At 38.6% G+C, this 20,649-nt stretch overlaps 1 protein-coding gene across 4 annotated transcripts in view; it reads left to right on the plus strand.

Annotated features, from left to right (window-relative positions):
• LOC127580720 (AMP deaminase 2-like) overlaps positions 1–20,649 on the plus strand; it is a 126,596-nt gene that overhangs the window by 35,189 nt on the left and 70,758 nt on the right. Inside the window, exon 1 of one of the 4 annotated variants that reach the window (XM_052034496.1) lies at positions 12,472–12,715. The exons of the other annotated variants lie outside the window; for them this stretch is intronic. The gene's annotated coding sequence lies outside the window, so the exon portion shown is untranslated. Of the gene's footprint in view, positions 1–12,471; positions 12,716–20,649 lie in introns of those variants that run through there. 4 annotated transcript variants of the gene reach the window in all.

Here is a 20,649-nt window from a genome sequence, read left to right on the forward strand (position 1 = left end):
TGTGTTTTATTACACAAATAGTAATAAGAACAAACAGTTTACACTACTCAACAAAACACAGTCCCCAGTCACATTCTGTTATTCCTGGCAACATGTGCATGAATCTTAAATAGCCCTCGACATCACTCAGCCAAGACTATAGCTTGAAACAAAGTCTGCTCAACCAATCCATTCTCAAGACAAAATAAAACAATGCTCTCACATCCCCTTTGCTGTTCCACAGTCCTGATGACAGCAAATGGTGATATATCTTCTCAGTTTTGATCCTTAGCTCTACTTCCAGCTCCAGTCCAGAAAAATTCTCTCTGGTTGTGGAAAATCTCCCTATATACACATGATCAAATGACTTCCTGCCACATGACATCTTTCCTGTCACATGACAAATCATAAGCAAATAAGCTTTAATTAAGCTGTTTACATATTAACTATTACCATACCAGTAGCTTATAAACAATATTAGTTGCACATATCCCAAATGTTAATAAACTAAGTAGAATGTATAATATTACTGTTCTAAACAAATTACAAAGTTCTTGCTGTCTTCTGCATTATGCAACGTAGATACTTATTAAATCTGGTGGGAGTATCTCCCTCCACTACCCACTCAAATAGTGCATTCCAATTTGCAACCCTCCTCTGCATGAAAAAGTTATTCTCGGATCCCCTCTAAACCTCTCACATCTTACTCTAAACCTGAGCCCTATGACTTTAAACATGTCTCCTATGGGGAAAGGTTTCCTGTTATCTACCCTATCTCTGCCCCTTATAATTTCGTATACCCCTCTGACCCCCACAGCCTCTGCCACTCCAAGGAAAGCAAACCCAGCTTATCCAATCTCTCCTCATAACGGTAACATCCTGTTGAATCTCCTCTGCACCCTGTCCAGTGTAATCATATCGTTCTTATAGCGTGGGACCACAGTATTTCCAGCTCTGATCTAATCAAAGATTTATAAAGTTGTATCTACTCTTACATTCCATGCCTTGGCTGATGAAGGCAGGTATGCTATATGCCTTCTTCGCCACCTTATCCACCTGTGCTACCACCTTCAGGGACCCTTGGACTTGTACACCAAAGCCCCTCTGTTCCTCAATACTCCCTAAGACCCGACCATTCATTGTATATCTCCCATCCTTATTAGTTCCCAAAGTGGATCTCCTTGCATTTATCAGGATTAAACTCCATCTGCCAATGCTCTTTCCATATTACCAAATGATTAATATCCCCCATATCCTAAGACTATCCTCCTCACTATGAACAACACCACCAATTTTCGTGTCACCTGCAGACTTGCTAATCATACTTCCTATATTCATATTCATATCTGAATCGTTAATGGATATAACAAACAATATCACAGGCTTCCAAACACAAAAACAACCTTCAACCATCACCTCATGCCTTCTTTCACCAAGCCAATTTTGGATTCAGTTTGCAATTCCCTTCTTTTGAAAAGGAAGGAAATTGAAGAAATCCCTAATCTTGAATTTCTATATTGACTTTGGTGCGAGCAAGTATAGATTATGATGCTCTTATTGAATATGGTGGGACAGGCTGCAGGGACTAAATAGCCTACTCTTGCTCTTAAGCTCTTATCTTGAACAATCTTTTAATGAATTGAACCTTTAATTGGAAGCCAAATACAGTCATCTAAAATGTGGAGGTGATCGTTCTGATGATATGATTCTCTGTAGAAAGTTTGACTAAATGGTATTTTGACTGTTGGAATTGTCTCATCTGGTTTTGTAAATTGAAGTGGATGCTTTTGTAAAGTACTGACACAGACTTGAGGAGCTGAATGGTGACCTCCTGTTCTTCAATAATTCTGTGATGTTATTGTGCATATCGTCACCCAAATAAACACTGATGTCCAATCAGAGAAAAATCAAACACTCATTTTCCTTCCTTTTCAAATAAGGGAATACAAAGTATTTAGAGAAATTGTAGACACATGAGATTGCAGATGTTGGAATTTGGAGCAAAAAACAATCTGCTGGAACAACCCAGCGGGTTGAGCAGCATCTGTGGGAGGATAGGAATTGTCGACATTTTGGGTTGAAACCCCGCATCAGGAAATTGTAGCATTTATGATCTCAGGGAAGCATGCTTTGGAATAATGAAATGATCTTTAATCTAAAAGTGAAATCTGAAATAAAAACAGAAAATGCTGGAAACATTCAGCAGGTCAGGCAATACCTGTGGAAAGAGAAAGAGAGTTAACTTTTCAGATCACAGCCATCACCCCTCCTTCGCCATCAGAGTTCCATGGACTTTACCTTGTTATTCCAGCTCTCGCATTATTTATTTATTTTTGTAATTTATTGTAATTTTATGTTTTTCCACTGTACTGCTGGTGCACGACGACAAATTTCATATCATATGACTCAGTGATAATAAATCTGATCCTGAGTTCTCCAAAGGATCTTCAACATTGTTTCTCTTTCCTGAGGCCTTTTGTCTTCTTCCCTTTCAAAGTTTTTAGGTATAAGTTTCAGACAAATGCCGCGTCAAAAGCCCTGGTTTGCACAACAGTGCCTAAGAACTTTGGCTGCTGTTGAACATGTTTATACAATTATTGTAACACACTGAGTTCTGGATTTTCTTTGTCTAACTCGGTTTTGCACTAACTCTGCACTAAATTGTATTCTGTATATACCGTTTTTTGTACTATTTGTACTTGCACAATTTTTTTGTCTGCATTTATTGTATGTCTTCTGTTTTATGTATGTACTCTGTTGTGTGAGTCTGGGGGAAACGACATTTCGTACCTCCATGTGTTTTTATAGCATATGGGTGAATGACAATAAAGTAACTTGATACCTTGATACTTAGGATATTGGGTACCCAACTCCTTTATTGTAACTAGAAAGTTATCAGAAAGAAAAACTTTAATGTCTTTATTATGGTTGGCACTGTATACAAACTAAGAATGACTATGCTGAATTATTAAGCATTGATGATGTACCAAATTGACGAATTATCAGCCACATTAAAGTAACAAACTATAAAATGGCTGCCAGTTTCAGCAGAAGCCTTCCACTTAACACATTTGTGTAATAATATTCCTGTAGTTGTCATATACTGTTGAAATATGTACACTGACAATTAAAAATAAAAAAAGAGAAAATGCCAGATGAGCTCTGTAGGTCAGTTGGGATTGGCAAAAAAGCCACATGGAGCAGTAGACAATATGCACTTTATTACAGCAAGTACAGAGAATGTTATACTATAATGTATGTTCATTGTCAATGAAGCAGTTGCTGGGTGTGAGTGTACTTGGAGTGCTCTACATAATTTTTATCCAGGCATTATCATCTTTGTACTAGTGCAACAACTTCGCAATATTGGGTACTGGTGTACAATGGTTCTGCACGTGAATTAGTAATCCAGTGTTCCACACAAATGATATGGAGTCTTGGGTTCAAATCCCACCAAGACAGCTGCCAAATTAAATTTAGTATATAACTTTGGAATATACATCTGGATTATTATATCAGTAAGGGTGATATGAAAGTACTAGATTGTTGTACAATTCTGTCTGGTTCTCTGAGGTTGTTAAGGGACGAAAATCTGTCATCCTTACTCGGTTTGGGTTTAATGTGACTTCAGGCTAAAGATGGTTCACCATTACGACTTTGAGCGCAATTAGGGATGACTGTAAATCTTGGCCATACCTGATGTCCTTATCCCATGAATGAATTAACAAAAAGCCATATTTATATTGTGTGCCCTTACTATTACTGGCTGTGCGTATATTTAACACAATCTGCTCCCATTCACACTGATCAGTAATCTGTTTGAATATTTATCATTCTCACTGTTTTTCCTCCTGATCTTGTCAATTTTCTGCAGAGAGTGTAAACTCTGTGCTAGCTGTTGGCATTGATCAAATATGTCACGTGACAATGAATATCTATCACAAGACTAAGTTTCATTAGTCCCAATTTTTTAGTTTATTTGAAGATCTTTGTTTCTGAATTTCTATATTTGGTGGCTTTTAATTAGCTATGATTATATATCTTGGTTTTGCAATACTTTGTCCATTTAGCTCTGGAATTTGGGTTCAAGTTTGGTGCAGACCGATATAAGAAAGATGTTTCCTCTAGTAACTCAGAGTCAGTTAAGGTTCTTCATAAGTTTGAGAAGTCTTAAGTTTTTTTTTTGGTTTACTATTGTCACTTGTACCGAGGTACAGTGAAAAACTTGTCTTGCATACCACTCGTACAGATCAATTCATTACACAGTGCATTGAGGTAGTACAGGGTATAAACAATAACAGAACATGGAGTAAAGTGTCACGGCTACAGGGAAGTGCATTGCAGGTAGACAATAAGGTTCAAGGTCATAACAAGGTAGATTCTGAGGTCAAGAGTCCATCTCATCGTATAAGGGAACCGTTCAATAGTCTTATCACAGTGGGATAGAAGCTGTCCTTGAGCCTGTCACACATAAAACAAAACTAAAGCAAATTACCATTAAATTGGTAGTCTCACTGAATGAGACCACAAAGGTGACTTGTGCTAGAAATGTCACATTACTTATTAGAGACCACAGAGGAAGTGCATTGCAGGTAGGCAATAAGGTGCAAGGTCATAACAAGGTAGATTCTGAGGTCAAGAGTCCACCTCATCGTATAAGTGAACCGTTCAATAGTCTTATCACAGTGGGATAGAAGCAGTCCTTGAGCCTGTCACACATAAAACAAAACTAAAGCAAATTACTATTAAATTGGCAGTCTCACTGAATGAGACCACAAAGGTGACTTGTGCTGGAAATGTCACATTACTTATTAGGGTTGGGCAGCACAGTGGCACGGTTAGTAGAGCTGCTGCCTCACAGTGCCAGTGACCTGGCTTCAATCTCTTTTTCCGGTGCTACTGTGTGGAGTTTGCATATTCTCCTTGTGACAGGATGGGTTTTCTCCTGGTGCTCCGGTTTCCTCCCACATCCTAAAGATGTGTGGGTTGGTCAGTATACAAGTAGATGGTAAAATCTGGGGGGAGTTGATGGGAATGTGGGGAGAAGAGTGTGTAGGAGAAAATCTGTGAGTTGGGCTGGAATTGCCTCCTTCTATAGAAAACATAGAAATATGTTTTTCTCATTAGACTGGGCACAATATTGACAGTTTTCATGTGCAGCTGACTATGCTGAGGTATTTGGTCAGTAACCAAATGCTTAGATTACTGACCTTAGTAATTGATACAGACATTAAAGGTCAAAAAGAGGAATGTGTTCTATTAACCAGCTTTGACGTTCCTTATCTTGCATATAAGGAACAAAATCAACTTTACCACACAATGGAAATATATACTTTTTTTAACTGCAAGTGGCAAGGATGGCATAAGTTTGCCTATTTTGTTCACTTAAATTTGGGAATCAAACTGATCTTGCGCATTCAATTCTTTATAGAAATGTATCTATGGAACATGTGCTGCAAGTTGTGATTGAATATGTTTGTAAACACCTCGATTATCTGTAAATTGAAGATTGCATGGAAGTTCCATTGGAAATATTTCTTGTCGCTGATGCAATAGTTTAAAAGTAGGTTGGTTGGATAAGATGAAAGTTGTTCAGAGTGTTCTATGATTTTGTGAGCCTGTACTGATGGATTGTTGCTTAGTAACTAGATAAATAACTTGAAATGTGCGATTAAAAGCCAAAGTTTTATTGTAGAAATGAATGAATCATCAATTGTGCATTACTAGTGAGAGGATTCTTATAACTGCAGCATATGAAGTTCTGACAGTGTTATACTTGCATCAGAGATGTACAAGATCATGCCATGCTCATTTGCATTTACCTGACATAACCGATTACATGATCATTTCTATCCACTTGCTAAAGGATATATAAAGATGTTTTTCAGTTGTTTTCCACAGTGTTCCAACCTAACTAATTTCTTCCAACTCATTGTTGTTCTTCCTGTTCTTATTCAATTTTGTCCTCTTACTTCCTCTAATCAGTTTTTTGTTCCCTTAAGTCATTCTTTGAAACCTAGTCCAACCATATTCCCCCTTTTATGCATCATAACTAAAATTTTCTGCTAACAAACATTAGCTTATAGATTAAATTAATCTTTTTAGCTTTGTAACTTACACCTCATCCATTAGTTCATGTATATTCCATTTGATATACCACGTTAATTTGACTGTTATTGATGGTGTGTCTCCTGATTTATCACTTGGATGAGCAAAATTACACCACTCAAGAAGCTTGACACCATAGAGATAAAGCAGCACATTTTCTAACCTTACAATTCCCATAGTTTTTCACTTTTAACACCACTAGTGAACCCATACACAGATGTACTGTCTAAAAAGCCCACTGTAAAAATTCTGCAAAGCTTCTTCAATATCAACTTGTAAACCTGTGACCACTATCACCCAAAAGGACATGAAGGAAGGCACATGAGAATGCTACAACATGCAAGTTCCTTTCATGCAACACCCATCAATATTAAGGTTAAATATTGGAACTCCCAAGCCAGCAGCAGAGTTTTAGATCTTTACAACGATTCTAATGGTTCAAAAAGACCATCTTGGTAAAGACAATTAGGGACAAACATTAAATGGTGTAACCTATATCATATGAACGAAAAATGGAAAAAGATTCCACAAGTCATCCATTAGTTTCTTTTTGCTTTCTGTACCTGACATGATCTTTCAAAATCCTTAGGTCACAATATGTGAGAGCTCTTGGCTCTTGGCAGAGTTCTTGGCACAGTTTTTTTTCATGAGGGTTTCTAATTGGAATAGTTTGAAAACCACTACTTCAAATGAGGACCCCTCATAAAATCGACAAGAACCAAGTAGTTTGAAAACCACTACAAACATGGATTTTGCAGCTATTGATGCAAAGAGCATTTGGAATCATTAAATTTGGGCTCATTAAAAATCCTGCAAATCATTGATATTAAGTTGACCACTAAATGATAACACTTTCCAATTCATCAAGTGTTTGGTTACTTCGCTGCAGTATCCAACTGGAGTATGTGCTATTGAGCTGAACGTATTGCACAATTGCAGAATATTTTTATAATGTTTGTTCATTGGGCATGCTTGACCCACATGCTTAAAATGTATTGTTTCAGGAGCATGTTTTCTGCCAGCATTTTGTGTGTTGCACACTATTGCAGATGTTGCCTCATCAAAACCCTGTACGATTGTCGCAAGACACCCTTGCTCCTTTCTTAAATCTTTTTACCCTGAAGGCCAATGTATTATCTGCCGACATAGCTGCTTGCTACACCTGCATGTTTGCCTTCAGGGATATATAAGAATACCCGTCTTTTCAGCAAATTTTGAAAAATTATATTCTTCTCCCTCATCCAAGTCATATATTGCGAGGAACCCTGACGCAAGCACTTATCCTTGTGGTACCCCCACTAGTTACCATCTGCCATCCCAGAACTGAACCATTTATTCCTATTATCTATTTCCTGTGTGTCAAGCAATTTTCAATCCTGCCAACATTCTAATAGCAGCTTTGTGAAGACAGCCTGAGGATAATTGTGAGCTGCCTTCCCACAGGGAATGGACAACTTTTGCAAATGCAGGACTGAGCCATTGTCATACTGTGCTGCGATACTGCACACTGGTACTTGAATGTTTTGTATGGAGGATGGCATTGGAAGCCTATTAGTTGCAGCTGTCTTGCCACAATGATTGATATGATAAGTAATAATTATCAGCAATGCAATCACTTCACATTAATCTCTGCTAACTGGACCATTTAGGAATGTAACTTTATTAGCTGTTATAGAAACCAGATGGCTTTTGGTGTTAGAAAACGTTAGCTGCATGAGCAAGATATCTGAAGAATTGTTTTGAGAAATAACACAATTGATGGTTATTGAAAACATATTAAAATAATTATACGGGCTCTACCATGCAAGATGAAGTGTTTTCTCTCATTATAAAAAGAAATTTCACTTCCTGTTAACATAGGCTAATGTGGAATCTTGTACTTATTTGATTGTATCAATGGCTTACAGTTACTGAATGTGGTATAACATGACTGGATAAAGTACTGATTAAACAATATCCCTTCTCAAAGGTTATTATTGATAGGGAGACCAACGTTTTTTATAATGTGATTTATCACTGAAAAATGTTTTACCCCGGTTTCTGAAATCAGTTCCAAGATTGAAATTGGGAGAAATGGAATTTATTCTTTTAGTTTGATTAACAAATGCTTCAATCAATTTCCCTGTCTTGTCTTTATTGAAATTTAATCTACCACCATTTGATACACCAACACTTGCTCCAAATACTCACTCCTTCACTGATAGCATATTGTAAATTTTGAGTACACAAGCATTCAGTCATACCCTGATGCAGCTTTGTGCATGAATTAGAGCTACGATTAGGCACAGAGTTATTTCTACCATTTTGTTTCTGGATCCTTTCATGTCATCCTGGCCAACAACAGAACCAGCAAAGAGTCATTCTATAACATGTAGACCATATTTATATCATGGTTCACTGGCAGCAATTTCACCTCTGATTCAGAAGATTATGGGCTTAAACACCTGCTGAATTCCATCTAGGTTTGCTGTATTGTTGGAAGTATCATCTTTCAGATGTGAGAGGTCAAGTAAATGAAGGGCATATCCTGAAAATCAATTAAAAAACCCATGGATATTGGAAATCTGTAATAGAAAATACTGGATACACACAGCCAGTCAGGTAGTGTCTGTAGAAAGAGAAAGAAAGTTAACTTTGCAAGTTGGACACCTTCCCTTAGAAATAGGAAAGAGGAAATATCCTAGTACCTACATCCTAGGGCATTGCCCTGATGCCTGACTTCAAAAAAAAAGTTCATTTGGACATTGAACTGATGGGGTGGAAACCTGGCAGACGTTCAGTAATGCCTCAAAAACTCCCTTCTTCCCACAGGCAAAATGCCAACCTCCTTTGATCCTCTCTTCCTCCTAGCTATCTTCTGCACGCACATTTAAAGCATTTTACTCACTATTGTTTTGGTTACGATTCTTGTGTTTGAACGGATCTATAACACACATCTGGACATGCAGATAGGTACCTAAGTTACAGCCAACATTACTATTTGTCAACTTGCTGGTGGCATATTTACCTTTTGAAATGACTTTAATTTGCAATGGAACTGCATTTTGATAGATTTTCATGACAAAATTTATGATTTATGATCACTGAGCTCAATGGCAGTCAAAACCATTCACTTCTGTTTCGGTGTTGTGCAGAGGATGGTTTTAATGAAACATCAACACTGATAAATAAAGTCTAGTTCCCAGAGCAAGGTATGTTGAGAGTTTAATTATTCTGATGTTCCCAAGAAGCAATTGCAATTAGTTTTATCAGCCACCCTCATTGTTGAGTGTTTTATTTTTTCCACAATAAAATATGTTCCATACCAATGTTGCAGTGTTGAAATCAAGCTGTACCTTAGCAGCAACAGCCATGTATCATTTTCAGTGCAAGCCATTGTATGTAAACAACTGGGTTACTATTGCAATATCAGATTTAAAGTTTCCATGAGCCTACCTTTTGTTAAACATTCTCGTGTAATAATGGCAGTTTAATTAAATACATACTTATACACAAATTTTTATATTGCAGTTATATATTTTTCCACATATTTCCAAGAGTAAATATTGAACAAGATAAGTCTATTGTTTTATATATTGAAAGAATTGTGAGAATTTGGATGTTTTGGTAGCTGAGGATGGAGATGGGAGGATTATAGATTGCACCTTTACTTTTAGGACAGAGTAAGGGCCACAGGTTGTTACTCAGAATACCATGAATGTCCTTTTATTTTTACCACTTCAAGAAAAGATTGTAATGTGGAGTGAGTCAACTCTCTGAACATTTTCTGTGTACTATTTGCACTTGAACCATCATGGATAGCTACTGTCTGGAAAGTTTCCATGAGAAAATTAATTAGATGCTTCATGTAAGTGTGGAAAAAAACAAGTAACAAATAAAACTTAAATATTTGCTTGAATGATGATATGAAGTCAAAACTTGTGGAGTTCCATCGCCTCATAATTTCCTAATTATATTGAACTTGCAAGTTAAGTGGGAATTGAAGATATCTGCTTTTCCAAAGATTAGAGCTCTTTAAAGCCAGGAAGGCCAAACTGCCCTTTCAGCCTGCCATACCATTCAAAATCATGACTTGACTTCTCTTTCCCACCCAATTCTCACATCTCTCAGTGGCCAAAGAAAGCTGAGCTATTTGAAACTCATACTTTTTTTCCAAATAATACCATTATCATTGGATACCTAAACCAGAGGTCTGCTCAGTATAAAATTAAAACATGAAATAATTTGACCATATCCAACCTGGCCCAAGCTTGATCAGTTTTAATTAATTTTCCATACCCATCCTAACATTGCCGTAAATAAAACTATCTCAAAATGCAGGCACACTAGTGTAGTGGTCAGCGTGACACTATTACGGCACCAGAGACCCGGGTTCAATTCTGGCCACTGTCTGTAAGGAGTTTGTACGTTCTCCCCGTGTGTCTGCGCAGGTTTCCTCCGGGTGCTTTGGTTTCCTCCCACATTCCAAAGACGTATGGGTTAGGAAGTTGTGGTCATACTATGTTGGCACCGAAAGCATAGCGACACTTGCGGGCTGTCCCCAGAAGACTCTACGCAAAAGATGCATTTCACTGCGTGTTTCGATGTACGTGTGATTAATAAGGATATCTTATCTTACTTACCAGTTTGAGGATGAAACACCAAATATTGATAGAGAACACATGCTATTATACTCGACAAATTATCTTGACCTGGATAAAGTATTGAGCTGGGCCAGCAGGGCACTGCCTAACTCAGCCTGAATCCAATTATTTTATCAGAATATGCACTTGACCCAATCCAAACCCATTACATAAATCAAGTCCAGTTGGGCTTGGGTCAGGCAGCTAGACACTGATTTAAACCATACAGTACAGGGAGCCTATTCTTGCTGCTGAATATCTTGATCTCTTTGTTCCAGGTTCAGCAAGTGGATAAAATATACAAAGCACCCATTTCTCTTTGGAAATCCACATATGGAATGCCGTATACCATTAATTATCCATTAGCATTAATGTTGAGGCTTTCACTTAGTTTACACAGTTGCTGCTTGAGTAAAAATTAAGTTCTATTGGTGTGCAATCCTCTGAGGACATTATAAAATTAACAGTGGATCGCACATTACAAATGTAAGTACATCAGAAATAGGAGCAAATGTAGGCCCTGTATCCCCTCGAGCCTGCTGCATTATTTCAGTAAGATCATTCCTGAACTTCTAAGTCAACTCCACTTTCCTGGCGAATCCCCTTATCCCTCTCTTTATGCGGTTCCCAAAAGTTTATAGCATATTCATTGAGTAATGGCTGTCAGCTTGGAGCATTGGATCTTAACTTGCCTAGGTCTGCCTGTTTTGTGTAATTTGACAGGGATTTGCATTGGATGGCAATGGATTTTGCTCTCTTCTATGTATGGTCAGCTCAGTGCTGAAGCTGATTGCATATTCCCCGGACAAAATGTGGTTTCATAACCATTTGGGTGAAGAGATTTCTGCTCATCTCTGCAATAAATGGCTGAAGACTTACACTGAGACTCTGTCCTACTACTAAACCCTGCAGCCAGGGGAAGCAGGCAGAATTCCCAGGCCCCTTTTGGAGAGGTAACGAAAATGCCATATCATTTTTGTGTTGATACCTGTGTTGGATCCCTGAAAACTTGGCAAATTACCATGATCACCTGATTGTGAATTGTGGGCTGTGAATACTGATACCTGTAGATGGTGCACTGCAGATGCCAGTACTTGCCTGGAAATTGGTATAGTGTGTGATTTTAACAGGGTTAACGAATGTGTACAGTAAGAATAGGAATTGGTTTATTATTGTCACACGTACCGAGATACAGTGAAAAGCTTTTGTTTGTGTGCCATCCAGACAGATCATTCCATGTATAAGTACATCCAGGTAGTAAAAAGGAAAACCAGAACGCAGAATATAGTGTTCCACTGTGCAGTGCAGGTTGGCAAATAAAGTGCGGAGGCCACACGAGGTCGATTGGGAGACCAGGAGTTCATCTTCTATCGAGGGTCGGTTCTCAGGAGACCTCGGGAGAAAAAGGGACATAGAGTGGGTGGGAAATACATTGAGCTATGTGGCATAATGTCCTGGGCATAGACTTACCTTTTTTTATGATCTACCGGTACAATCAGCACCCATATTCGCACAAGGGGTACAGTTGAAAACCATCGGTTTGGCGTGAGAAGACGTTGATGACTGCTCATTTTGGACTTGCCCTGGTTTAATTGATCGTTGAAGGTGATTCATAAACTCGGAGCATGATATCCCAACTTCTCCAAGACAGAGTGTGCATCACGCGTGGCTTGGGAGGGACTTGCCTTGGCGAGCCCCACCTCTCTGCCCACTGGAACGGTGGCAGGGATTGTTGCTATCAACGGGCTATTTAAAGGCGGCTTGATGCTGAGGCTGAGGACTCCGGCTGGTTGTTGGTTTCTTCCGTGGACAAAACGGGGTCCGGCAAAGCAAGAGGAAAGAAACACAACCATCTCTCTCGAGTGACTGCAATAATCCCATCCATGTTTCATCTGTGTTCGGTATTAATTTCAACCAAGTAGACGGAGCGAGTCTAGAAAATCTAGTACAGCATCGCCTTGCAACCCCCTCCCCCATCTCTCTCTCCCTCTTCCTTTAACTGCTTGGTAAGTAGCACATTGCTGGATGCAGCTTTTAAATAAAAAAGTTGCAGTTTTCTGTATTGCTAAAAATTGAAATTAATAATGTATAAATTGCAGGGATTGTGTTGCAGTAATTAATACAGGAATGCTGAGAAGGCATGTTTAATAGAATCGTGCAGTGCTTCTCTATGGAACCTGAATCGCCTTCGTCTCTGCATTGCGTGGCCTCATCAGTTCGACTGCTGCTTGATCTTAATGTGCAGCAATATATTAACCGCAAGGGGTAACTGAAATTTGTGGCTTAATACTGTTGCCAGATTATGCAGTAATGATTGCAGCATAAAGGATTTATTTCGGTGGGTGTACTTGCTGTAGTTGTCCACTTGCCCGTCGAGTGTCTGTGCTTGTCTAGTTTCTCCGGGCTGAATTTGTGATTAGGTTCTGAAAGCCAGTCCATTCGGCGCAGCTTCTCCTTGTAATTGTACGTCTGAGGCAAGACTCTGCTGTTCACCCTGCAGTTAGATGCCGCATCCTGTGTAATACGTAGCATTGATTTTTTTTAATGAAATACTTGCGCTTTCGTGGATTTTAATCTAATTGCCTTAGTTAAAGTTTTAATAACTTGTGGAAGAGATACGGCCATTCTGATTTGCGGGACAATTCTTAAATAGCACATGTGCGATGCGAAAATTGTCAGAACGTTTTTCAGATTTTATTTAGGGATTTGGAATCTTTTTAGACAGCTTTATAATTTTATTTAAAAAAATTCAAAAAGTAGTTCTTGCTGCTTCGGATTCATACTTGAACCAACCGTGATGTAACTAATTAATTTGTTTTACAAATTATTAATTCATTAAATTGTACAGCAACCATGTGCAAACTACGCTATTTTTTCATTGTTGATTTGGAGGGGTGTAGAGTGGTGAAAATAATGCTTAGATATGTTTGAAATAAATCAGGCAGTGAAGAGAAAGTGATCTTAATCAGAAATGAAAGTAGACAAGTAATAGCTGTTAAACAAATATAGAGACCAAGTAAGTTGCTGGGGAGGAAAGAACTAAAAAGGTGTTTTGTGATTGGATAGGAGGCAGGAGCAATCAAATGATTAAAAAAAGGGTTGATGTTGCAAGGGAAAGGAGATTAATGGGCATGTAAGGCATCAGAAAATTAATTCAAATGAACAATTGCAAAATTGTTACCAGCAAATGGAAATTGTTGGGTACAAGAAGATTGTATGGCATGCAGGGAAAGATGGGATCTACGATAGCAGCTATCCATAGTTTTTACTCCTTTCATATTATTCTTTTGCCTTTTGACTTCAAAATGTAACAAATAATTTTTGCTTCCTTTGACTGGGCATTAATCTCCAGCACTCTATAATTTAATCAGGTCAACGTACCCGGGAACTTTCCACTGCTCCCGCCGTAAGTGCAACAGCTGCCCCTCCATCCAGGGACCCAAACAGTCCTTTCAAGTGAGACAGATTCACCTGCACCTCCCTTAATATCATCTACTGTATTTGGTGCTCCAAGTGTGCCTCCTCTACATTGGTGAGATCAAGCGCAGACTAGGTGACCGTTTCGCAGAACACCTGAGCCCTGTCTGTAACCGTGATCTGCATCTCCCCATTGCCAGTCACTTCAACTCCCCCTCCCACACTACCACTGACATATCAGTCCTCTGCCTCTTCCACTGCTAGGAGAATTCCAAGCACAAAGTGGAGGAACAGCACCCCATTTTCCATCTTGGAACCTTTCAGCCACATTGAATTCTCCCACTTTAGGTAATCCCCACTCCCCTTCCCTACAAACACGTCCCCCCCCCCCCCCCCCCGCCACTATGCTTCTCTTCTTCCCTTTCCCAGCCTATCTTGCTTTTTCTACCCCCTTTTTCCCTTTCTTTCCTTACCTTTGACCCATCTCCCGGTGGATCTGCTCTCCCCTCCTCCCCTGCACCTGCCTATCAATATCTCTACCTGCATCTACTTATCAACACATTGTGCCCACCCTGCCTCCCCTCTTTTGTCCACCTATCACTGCTCTGCTTTTCCCTCCTGTATATTGGGCTTCCCCTTTTCCCATCTTCAGTCTTGAAGAAGGGTTCTGACCCAAAACGTTGACCGCCTACTTTTCTCCACGGATGCTGCCTGGCCTGCTGAGTTCCTCCAGCATCATTTGTGCCTTTCACCTAGATTCCAGCATCTGCAGTCCTTTGTTTCTCAAACATAATTATAACTTCTTTCTTAACAGTATAAAATGTCTTAATATTGCCTTGCCTTATGACATTGTAACATCTGCTTCTTCTAACACTTCTCTAGCCACAGTTTGTGATGAAAAGAATTGGAATTACTTGAATAGTAGGTCCATGGCTCTGATGCTTTATACATCCAATGGCATGACTTACATTTCTTCTAAAAATTTCTTTAGCTCTTAGGCTCACTAGGCATCAAGATAAGAGACCTATGAATGAAATTAAAGTGAAAAGGAAGGGAACTGCCTTGCAAAGAGAATGAAAAAATCAGGTCCTTGTTTACGCAGTTCTAATGAAAAGTTTATGATCTATTTGATCAGCCTGCTGGGCAGAATTGGGACAAGTAGCTCCAATCTATCAACAGATTAGGAGTTTGCACATGCCTACCTGATGCTTCTTTCTATCATTACCTCTTAATTTTCTTCTTCAGTTCAGGATTAGTTGGGGAAATCCTTTACAATTAAAATCGCTTATACAAATCTAAATGTGTTACATGCATTAAACATTCAAAGTAAAGGTAAACAACACATGCCAGTATTCTGAGTCCTTTTAGTAATTGAAATATTAATTTTGAACATTAATTTTGAGTTGAAATGTAGAAATACCTTCATGGATTTGGAATTAAATAATGTTATAACAATGAATACCCATGAGTTCCTCTGTAATATTATCAGATTTTAAAGTTTGATATTAAACTTATCACCATTAAATTTGATCTGGTTGCTAAAAATCTAAGTTACATGTTAATGATAGTAGAAGCAGTTTAGTTTTAGAATTTCTTTGGTTGGAAAAGTGTGCACAACATGACAGGGCTCTGATAAATCTCTTCACATTGGTTTACACTATTTTCACGGTTACTCTGTTCCATGCATAATACTTTCAGTACATCAGGGAGACAAAGAAAAGCTTTCAATGGAAATTAAAACACCTGCTGGAAATGCAGGAGAAGGGTTATTAGTACTGTGTTGCAATCATCTGTGTGGAGACATGAGAACATAAGAATTAGAAGCAGGAGTAGGTCATTTGGCTGCTTGCTCTTGCTCTGTCATTCAATAAGGTCATGGCTAATGTTTTTCTCAGTGCCACTTTCGTGAATCCTTATCCCGCAATCCCTTAATATCTAAAAATCTATTGATCTCCATTCTGAAAATAGCAGGATTGTGCATTTACAACTCTCAGTACTGTTCTTTCCAAACATTCATTACCCTTTGGGTGAAGGCATTTCTTCTCATCAGTACTGAATGGGCTGTCCTTTATTTTGAGACTGAGAAAACATCATCTTGGCATCTGCTCTGGCAAGCCCCAAAAGAATTTTGTATATTTTAATGAGATCACCTCTCATTCTTCTAAACTCTCATAGAATATAGCCACAATTTGCTCAATCTGTTCTCATTTGAGAAACCTGACAATCCAGGAGTCAATATGGTAAACTTCCATTCACTCAACTAACCATTTAGCTGATCTAAAACTCACAGAATCCTCTGTGCATCCTCACAACTCACACTGTCACCCAGCCTTGTTTCATCATTGATCCCCTGATCCAAATCACTGGATTTGTTAGCAGTACATGCCCAGCACCGATCACTGCGACACCTGACCAGTCACAGCCTGCCAATCCAAAAATAGCCCATTTATTCCTGCTGTTTTAATCGATGACAATGTAGGACATCCAATCCCATGTTCGGAAAATTTGCTTAATGTCTTGCGTGGCATCTTATCAAAGGCTTTATGAAAGTCCAGATTCATCACATTCAACAATGCTCCTTTATCGAATCTGCTAGATACAGTCTTGGGATACATGTTTGTCAATCATGATTTTGCTTTCATGAAACCGCATTAACTTTATCCAATCTTATGTTTTTTTTAAGTTACTACTAATACAGGTGACCCCTGTGTGGCTGTTCGGGTAATGGAAATTTGCCCTTGCAGAATTCACAATGGTCCCATTGTAGCGGTTAGCATAACGCTTTTCAACGCCAGCAACCCGGGTTCAGTCCCGGCCACTGTCTGTAAGGAGTTTGTACGTTCTCCCTATGTCTGCGTGGGTTTCCTCCAGGTTCTCCGGTTTCCTCCCACGTTCCAAAAGACATATGGGTTAGGAGGTTGTGGGCATGCTATGATGGCGCCGGAAGCGTGGCGACACTTGCGGGCTGCCCCCAGAACACTACGCAAAAGATGTATTTCACTGTGTTTTGATGTACATGTGACTAATAAAGATATCTTGCAATAGGAGTTTAGTACAAGTGCAAGGAAGTCTTACTGTGCAGGGCTTTGATTACATCAAGCCTGGAGTACTGTCTACAGTTTTTGTCTCTGCACCTGAAAAAGAACATGGAGTGGTGCAGGATAGATTCACTGGAGTAATTTTTGGGATTAATTATTTATTGAGCAGAGATTGAATGGATTGGGCATAAACTCGATGAAGTTTAGAAGAATGAGAAGAGATTTAATAGAAATATATTTGATTCTGCAAGGAATTGACAGAATTGATGCTGAAAGCTTGTTTCCTCAGTCTGGATTGTCCAGAATTAGGGAGATATAATTTCAGGGTAAGAGGTCATACATTTAGATGTGAGATTTCCTACCTCAGGGTTGTGAATCTTTGAAATATTGTACCCTATTGCAATGTTTGCTCAGACAATGAACATACTTTAAGCTAAGGTCAGTAGATTTTTTTTGGACACAAGGAAATCAAAAAAAGTAATGGGATCAGATGAGAAGGTGGGTTTCATGCAGAGGATCAATCATGGTCTCATTGAAAGGTGGACCAGACTTGTTTATTCAAGATCTTATTTTTTTACGTTCTTGTGTGTTCCACTTTGATACTAAGTAGCAAATGTAGTAAGTGGACATGCATTTAAATATTATAGAACAAGAAACTGAATGAAAATGTAGATTAAATGTTGAAAGTATCATGTGGTTACTTAGAAAAAAATCTATTTTTATTGGTGGGGAGGAAGGAAAAAAATCATTTATTTTGATACTGAGGTGAATTGTTAGGAAGAATGTTGTGAAGGGATTTGTGTAGACTGAAGGAAATTAAGTTTATTCTTGAGGGACTAATTCATAGTAGCCCCATGGATGCTGAGTATTGTTGGGTGCAGTTCTGAGTACAGATGACATTTTGATGTCTTAATCTGAACGTTTGCAATTTTGGTTAAGAAACATTCATAGTTGGACCCGGCATCATACCACAGTTTCCAGGAGAATTGACTGGGTTCCTCTTATGACTTATTGTGATTTCTTTTTAGAACTTCCACAGCCCAATGTTAAGATTAGTAACTCGGCACAGACTAGGTTTTAAGCTTGACCAAGTTTTACAGATTGCAAAGTTCAGTATTATATATGACAGCTGAGTTAACCATTAGCTGTCATTGGAGCATGTTTTTAGATTAACATATGGAATTGTATATCATCTTATTTAATGATAATTGATTTTATTGTATGTTCAGAAGGGAAAATAATGGATTCCTGAGTAGGAAGTGACACTGTGGCAGGATGGAGATGTAAATGATTTATGCTGAATGCAAATAATGAGGCATGCCACATGTGCAGATGACTTGCTTATTCCAATTTTTATTATCTTTCTTGCATGAATAACTTGTTTTCCAACTTTCCCTCAGGACTCGACAATATATTTGTGCTCTATCCCTTCATAAACTTTTAATTTGAATTACCAGGTTTAATTAGTGAATTGTTGTTCATTATTGAGTCATTCACTATTTTAAGTAGAAGTATTGCAATTTTGAAGGGAGAAAAAGTGCATTGTTCATTCATTTTTTTACTTTGGTGGGTTAGAGAGAGAGAAACGAAAGGCACGCAGCACGTACGACGGAATGCTTCCCCATAGAGGGAGATCACGTGGCAAGTCCTTCCAGGCTGTTACTGTGCACTTCTTTGTGGCTGATAGTACAGTGTTGTCAAAGGTCAAAGCATCCTGTTGCCTGCTTTGCTTTGCAGCAAGAATCGTATATGAATCCCAAATAAAATTACACATCTAGTTCGGTTTATTAGGTTTTTCTAGTTCTGAATGAGCTGGCTATGGAGAATATAAAGATGCCTGGAAGGATGTGACAAAGGGAAATAGTGATAGTTATTGATTTTTTTTTAAATATATTATCAGACTCCAAACCTTGGGAATGTCTTACTCATTGTCTATGGAGGATAGTCTTACATTGAATTGGGAAATTTTTACTTTAGTGTGAGTAGTTAGCCCATCTTTTCTGGTTTCTTGAGTGATCAGTATGCTATCAGGACAAAATGCAATCTGCTGATTCCTTTTTTGGCTTTTCAAATTTGGCAGCATATCTGATATGCTAATTTGTTTCTTTAACATCTATATCAAAAGAACTAAAACATTTTGAGGGATTTTCATGGGCCTTCATCTGGTTGAAAGTGAAAATGTTTACAAATGTATTAAAATCTTTGCATCTCTTCCCATCTACAAAATCTTATTTATGATAAAAGGTCATCAACTCTGAACTCCTGAGCTGTTGCAGTAGTTTCAATTTTTATTTCAGATTTTCCTCATTGAGACATTTGGCACTTTGTAACCTTATTTGCCATCACCTCACTTTTGTCTTTTTTTCCTATAATTATAATCTGGCAGTAGAAATGTATGGTGCCTCAATTTTGTACTGGAAAGAAACTACTATGTTCTAGCCAGTTTATTTGCAATGCAGTTGATTATTTCTGCACCTTTTAAGGGAGAAAAATATTCATCTTTATTCCCACTCTTTGCCTTCTGCCAGTCAGCCAATCTTCTATCCATGCTAGTACCTTTTCTGTAATACCATGGGCTCCTATCTTATTTAGCAGCCTCATGTGTAGCAGTTTGTCAAAGGCCTTCTGAAAATCCAAGTAAACAACATCTACTGACTCTCCTTTGTCTTTCCTGCCTGTTACTTCCTCAAAGAATTCCAACAGATTTGTCAGGCAAGGTCTCCCCTTAAGGAAACCATGCTGACTTTGGCTTATTTTATCATGTGCTTCCAAGTACCCCGAAACTTCATCCATAATAATGGACTGTAACACCTTACCAACCACTGAAGTCAGGCTAACTTGCCTATAATTTCCTGTCTTTTGCCTCCCTCCCTCCTTAGAGTGGAGTGACATTTGCGATTTTCCAGTCCTCCGGAACCATTCCTGACTCTAGTGGTTCTTGAGAGATTACTACTAATGCCTCCACAATCTCTTCAGCTCCCTCTTTCAGAACCCTGGGGTGTAGTCCATCTGGTCCAGGTGACTTATCTACCTTCAGCCCTTTCAGCTTCCCAAGCACCTTTTCATAGTAATAGCAACTACATTCTCTTCTGCCCCCGGACTCTCTCAAATTTCTGGCATGTTGCTTCCCCAGTGAAGACTAGCACAAAATACTTATTTAGTTCGTCCACCATTTCTTTGTTCCTTATTACTACCTCTGCAGCATCATTTTCTAGCAGTCCGATGTCCACTCTGGCCTCTTTCACCCTTTATATATCTGAAAAAAAAACTTTTGGAATCCTCTTCTGTATTATTGGCTAGCTTACCTTCATGTTTCATCTTTTCTCCCCTTATTGCTTTTTTAGTTGCCTTCTTTGGTTTTTAAAAGCTTCCCAATCCTCTAGCTTCCCACTAATTTTTGCAATATTGCACGCCCTCTCTTTTGCTCTTATGTAGTATTTGACTTCCCTTGTCAGCCAAGGTTGCCTCATCCTCCCTTTTAGAAT

Source organism: Pristis pectinata, chromosome 20 (assembly GCF_009764475.1).
Source record: "Pristis pectinata isolate sPriPec2 chromosome 20, sPriPec2.1.pri, whole genome shotgun sequence".
Lineage (NCBI taxonomy): Eukaryota > Metazoa > Chordata > Chondrichthyes > Rhinopristiformes > Pristidae > Pristis > Pristis pectinata.